Source organism: Eucalyptus grandis, chromosome 3 (assembly GCF_016545825.1).
Source record: "Eucalyptus grandis isolate ANBG69807.140 chromosome 3, ASM1654582v1, whole genome shotgun sequence".
Lineage (NCBI taxonomy): Eukaryota > Viridiplantae > Streptophyta > Magnoliopsida > Myrtales > Myrtaceae > Eucalyptus > Eucalyptus grandis.
Window position 1 is genome coordinate 15,406,489 of NC_052614.1, and position 6,874 is coordinate 15,413,362.

The window sequence follows — 6,874 nt, forward strand, 5'->3', positions numbered from 1 at the left end:
TGCAGACTCTTCCACCATTACAAATTCCATCAACGGGAAAGAGAATTCTTTAGACTGATGCTAGTGATGAATTCCATCTTATTGGCCATCACTTCCTAGTAAAAATGGATATAGCAACTTTTCCTCAAATGCCCAAGTTTAAACAAAAGCAAGTTCCAAATTCTCAATTGCTTCGATGGGTTGAATGGTTTTCAAAATATTCTTTTGAAACCAAACACATTGCTGGAAAAAAGAATGTACTTGCTGATTTCCTGTTAAGACCAAAAGCACCAGCAGAAATCAACATGTATATCATGAGGCATGCTTTCCATACTTCTCATCACAATGAGAAGTATAAGATTGAGAAGATAAAAGACTGGCCAAGCTGGCAATAAGAGCAAATCCAAAAAGACAGCCTTACTGAAAACCGGATAAACTCCTATGGCAATGCCACAAAGATCTGTTCAGACTCAATGGAGGTTCGATTCTTTACCATTTTGGATTAAATGCAGATTATTCGTTCATACATCATCTAATCTGGAAGGAAGATGATTTTTCTGATCAACTTCGATGGTTATTATGGTACTTAACTAATAAGTACTTAATAACGATTGAAATTTCAACCAGAAGATTCATTGCCAATCTCACCATGATATTTGGACTCGGCAGAGGAAACATTGAAAATAAGAGTGATAAAAATCTCTTAGATTTTCTCAACTGGTTTTATTCTCCCACTCACTGGAAATATCTCATGCAGAAAGAAATAAGAACCACACAACCAAACCCTAAGGTCCATACTATTTTGTTTTTTAGACGACCATGGGCTGTTCTTACTAATAATTGCAACATCATCAATACCCCCCTAAGTATAGGTACTTCATCCTATAAACCTGTACCACACAGTGCAGAAGCTCGAGTTCACAAGTCTTATCCAGGACCCGTTAGTTGCTGTGAGCACCAATATCAAGAACTCCAAAGAATCTTATACCAAGAAAATAAAACCATTCATCAAGATGCATGGAATTATATAATGTACCAACTGCATGGGATCATTATGACCTAGCATCAGAAGCCAAAGAAGCACTCGAAGAATTCATACAAGCCACATCATCACAGGAGCATGTATCACAGGAGCATGCATCACAGGAGCATGAAATGGCAGACACAGATGACATTGCATAGTTTTCTCAAGACCCCTATGCTAAATGGGGAGGTCCTCTTTCCTAAGACCCCAATGATCAAGGACTTTTGTCCTTATCTCAAGGCATTGACCCATCCTTCTATGCATAGCCATCCAATTGGCCTCAGCCAAGCATTCCTGCCAACACTACAGACGACGACAACATAGACTGAGCACAAGAGAAAGCATTCGCATCCACATCATATCAGCTAAACTAGATCCTTTCACTAAAAGACCTTGAAGCACTTGAACAAAAATATGATGAACATTTTCTAGCAACAGTGCACAACTCAGATGACTCAGACTATGAACTTGTGATGGACGAGATCGCTGAACAAGACCACTGTACGTACAAGTTCACTATAGCAAGTTACCATTCTCTTTTACCGTAGCAATAGGCTAGGGAAATTACTGTTCACTATCACTATTCATACCGTGCGAATAATTCCATACCGAGATTTTCGAAAGCCTCTGTTTGTTTCAGGACCCGTGAGCTTGGTCCTTATTTGTATGTGACCTCTCATTGCCTATAAAAGGTGAGGGGGATGTAATATATTGGGCAGAGTCCCTTGAAGTAAAGTAAGTGTTTTGTGAAATTCTCTCTATGACTTTCTAAACTCCTCCTCATTCTCCAGCCTGGTAGGATCCTTTGAGAAATGTAGCTTGAATAGTTAGAAATGTTACCATCCTGGTTCTAATTGGGTGTCTCTAGGCTCTAAACTAAAGGTCAGAGTGGTTTTCTGATAAAAGGCTATCCTTGAAGGGCTTGAACGAGAGGTTCACCTACTGTGGGAAGGCATACCAGCAGGAACTGACTCTATCCTCCCTGGTTCTAAGCCTAGGTCCATTCGGTGGTATCGGACTTCACCTTCAGACTTCACCTCCACAAACTCCGAGGCTTCGATCCTCCACGACCGCCTCTAAGGAACTGAAAATGGTTATACAATAACCAGTGAGATAATGTCTCAGCAAGTCCACCCTCTAAACCCTAATTAAGAAGTAAATACACCTCAGGGTGCTCTAGCCACACAATCACACAATGTCAACAGGGAACTTACTTCGCCTCAGTTCTTGCCTGCATGTCAGCACAATTTATATCACAAATGCATATAATTAATGCAAACAACAGTTGAAATGCCTCATCAACTCAATCAATCACGAGGGTCCTGACTATAATGCCAAACTGTTACGACAAGTCCCATACCATGCCACACAATTTTGTCTTATAATTAGGTGCATCAAACTCAAACAATCATGCGTTCCAATTGTTAATTAAGCCCCACAGTGATCACCGGCCTACTCTCAAATTTCGGTAGTCTTCTGGCGTAGCCAGATTCCGTCTCCCACCTTGAGCACGGCTACGTCTCTCAAAGACGGCATTCTCTAAGGAGCATAGATTCAGAATCTACTATGACCCGAACTTAAAATCTAGCTATCCCATATAAAGAAATGTCCATCCGACACAATTCGAGAACGGGTTCTCTTAACCAACACACGACAATTCAATCTCGACTCGAGAACACCATGCATTGCACTCAAATGCCTCAATTAAAATAGTGATCCCGACATATTTTCTTCGTATTAAAAACACCCAGTGAAAATAGTCATGTGTGGGTACACTGGCCGATTGGACCCGGAAAATTGATATCCTCCAATTTAAAATCTCACTGTTTTATATAGTATATAAAACTATTTTCGGTGTTAAAATCCGACACCCGAGATTTTCTGAATAAATATTGAAATTCACGATTTTTGGAATAAATTACTAAAAATCCAATCAGTACTAAATTTGCACAAATTAACATCCAATTGCAAAAGTTGAACACACCATTGCAATTGGCATGAAATTCCGATCACCACTATCCCGAGTCTAATTTTTTGGAAAATATTTAAAAATTAAATAATTACAAATTAATTAAATAAATCAATTAAATACCAAAAATAGCTAACCTAGGCCGAAATTACAAAATTAAATACCGAGTCGGTCCCGGAAAATTCCCGAACCAATCTAGATAATTAATACAACCTATCAAGGCCCGAATTAACTTAATTTAACAACCTAACATGCAAAATAGGATATTTAGATAACTAATCTAATCTAACTAACCACATAAACTTTAATTAACTTAATCTAATTACCCCATAAGCATAATTAACATACTAATCGAGGTTTAGTGAGATAACTCACTTGATTCGAGATCTGCTTGGATCAAAACGACAAGCTCGTGGTGAGGATTGGCAAATCCCAAAACAACGACGCCAACGGGGCACGGATCAGGCTCGAAAATTAGCCCGCAACTTTCTGTCCGGGCTGGAAAAATCGCTGCTGACTTTGCGATTGATGCTGGCTCGATTTGCAAGTGGCTGTTTCAAAGATGCTAGAGCAAACGGGTTGGGCTTCCCTCGGTGGACACTGCTAGGACGTGTGGATGCTTCGTGCAAAAGGCCGCGTGGAGCTTCGGGTGAAAATGGGCTTCGAGAGAGAGAGGGTGAGAGACGAGGCCGAAGGGGCGGTCAACAGAAGCTTTGGTGGGTGGCGTTGTTGACCAAGGGAGGCCAGCTCATGGACAAATGGCGTGGATGAGGGGAAGAAGAAGGATTTTGGGTGAGTGGGGATGGATGCAAGCAGCAAAGAAAAAGATGATGATGTGGGTTTGAAAGAAAAAAGGGAAATGAAAGTGAAGCAAAAATAGCAGCTCAAAATGTTAAGAGGGAGGGGCAGCGGTCAAGACGTGCGACGAAAGCCTTGAAGAAGAAAAGACAAAATTCAATGAAACTAATCCAAAAAAATTAATTGCTTGGTCCCCAAAATAGTGTGCATCTTATCCCAATGTCTCTTAATACTTTCTAGCCCAATAAATCCACCAAATTATCCAAATTGAAGCCAAAATAATGCTGCCCTCCCAAGGTTCCGAATTTCACAATTTTAACTTCCAATTCTTCGACAAAGTCCTTAATTGATGTCCAATTTTGATGTAGAAAAAACCCACGTAATTTCTACAATTCCCTTCGCCAAGTAGCTCGGTTTGCAAGTCGAAAATCTCTTCGCCGACCAATCTGAATTTCCATTCATTTTTGAAACGTCCGAACCGAATTTCCGTAAAAATCTCAGAATTATCGAAAATTCTTTGAATGATGAGTAGACGTTCCTAAAATAAGCCATGATATGATAGAACTTTTAATTTCTGAAATTTGATTCAAATTCGCGGTTATTTCCAATCGATGCGATTTTAGCGTGACCGGACTAGGTAGCTTTTAGGATTTTTTATTGTAATTGACCCGTGGTCGATTAATTTCGAGCTACAACGTAGATCTTCGATAGATTTGTGACTTTCAGTTGGCGTGAAAATCTCGAGATTTCAATTACGGACACAAGGTACCCAAAACGACAGAAAATCGATCTTGTATCGATCGATAAGAATTTTGCAATCCGATGTAATCACCCACACTTAATCACACACCTTAGTCGAATCGACCTATCTCCGGTGTCTGATCGATTTTCGATTGTGCCATAATGACCCTTGCAAATTAGCACGGTTGAGCAGTCGATTCCTGGTCGAATTCTTAAGTTTGTTGCGTCAAAATCCCTTTAATGACTTCCTCAGATAATCTAGTTATCTCATGAGTGATCGGCTCAGAGAATAGCACTATCGGCACATCGATGAAAGGCCCGATTTATCCAATTGAAAATTCATGATGTCACAACTCTTCCCCTTTTATAAAAAATTCGTCTTCGAAATTTAAACCATACAAATCTTTAAACAAAAATGTAGGGGTACAGTCTTCTCATCGAATCTTCACTTTCCTAAGTTGCTCCTTCAGTGCCATGATGTTGCCAGACCACTTTGATTAATGGGATGGTTTTGGTGCGCAGAACTTGCTCCTTGTGATCCACAATCTGGACTAAGCTTTCAACGTACGACACTCGGTCGTCCACGTCCAATTCCTCAAAATTAAGCACGTGGGTCGGGTCAGGCTCGTATTTCCTCAACATTGACATCTGAAAGACATCATGCACTTAGGCCAGTCTCGGTGGTAATGCAAGACGATACGCTAGGATCCCAATTCTTTCAAGAATCTTGAATGGACTTACGTACCTCGAACTCAGCTTTCCTTTCTTGCCAAAGCATGAAGTACCCCTCATTGGTGACATCTTCAGAAAGATGTGATCACCAACTTGGAATTCCAATGGCCTTCGACGCTTATTGGCGTAGCTTTTCTGACGACTCTAAGCGGTCTTTAATCTATCTCTGATGACGGCAACTACATCCACTGACTGATGAACTAACTCTGGGCCTATGATCTTTCTTTCCTTAATTTTATCCCAACAAACTGACGTTCTGCATGCCCTGCCATATAACGCTTCAAAAGGAGCCATTTGAATACTCCACTAGTAGTTGTTGTTGTAGGCGAACTCAACAAGGTGAAGCTATTCCTCCCAGCTTCCCTTGAAATCCAACACGCAAGCTCGCAGTATGTCTTCGAGGGTCTGGATCGTCCTCTCAGACTAGCCATCTGTCTGAGGATGATAGGTCGTACTATACTGCACTTCGTTCCCAAAGCACTTTGCAAACTTTTCCAAAAGGTAGCCGTGAACCTCGGGTCTTAGTCTGATGTAATCGTCACCAGCACTCCATGTAGATGAACTATCTGACGCATGTACAACACTGCATGCCTGTCTAAATCAAGGTCCTTTTGTGCTGCAATAAAGTGAGCTGACTTCATCAGTCTGTCGACCACTACTCAAATAGAGTCATTACCTCTCTGACTCCTCGCAAACCCGTCACAAAATCCATTGTAATATGTTCCCATTTCCACTCAGGAATCTTGAGAGGTTGCATAAATCCTCCCGGCTTACAATGATGGGTCTTCACTTGCTGACACGTCAGACACTTGGCGACATGCTTGGCAATGTCCGCCTTCATAGCAGACCACCAATAGTGTTGACGTAAATTCCGATATATCTTCATACCGCCAAGATGAAAGCTATAACTACTAAGTTGAGCTTCTAATAAAATCTCATCCTTAAGCGTTGCATCATCAGGTACACACAATCGTCCTTGGAATCTCAGTGTTCTGTCCTCAGAAACCTGAAAGTCAATCTTCCTCTACTCGGTATCCTCTTGTAGGATTTTCTGCACATCTGGATTTGTCGGCTGAAGTGCCTTGATTCTGATCTGAACATCCGGCTTAATTCTGAGGGTGGCCATAAGATTCGAAATGTGGCTACCTCAAACTTGAAAACCGAATCTTGAGCCTTCTTAAGTAAGGTCCATTCTTTGAGCACCATCTGTGCAACTGAAGATTTCTGACTTGGCACATCAGCGACCTTGTTCACTTTTCCGAAGTTATACAGTATATCACAATCATAGTCCTTTAGGAGTTCCATCCAGCAACGCTGTCTCATATTCAACTCATTCTAAGAGAATAAATACTTAAGACTTTGATGGTCAGTGAAGATCTAAAATCTTTCTCCGCACAAATAATGTCTACAAATCTTCAGAGCGAAAATAATCGCTACGGGTTCCAAGTGAAGCGTTGGGTAGTTCAGCTCATGAGATCCCAACTGATGGGACGCATATGCAATAACTTTGCCATGCTGCATCAACACGCAACCTAGTCCTCTAAATGACGCATCACTGTAAATCTCGTATCCTCCAGGACCAGATAGTATGGTCAGCACATGTGCGGTAGTTAGCTTCTGCTTAAGCTCTT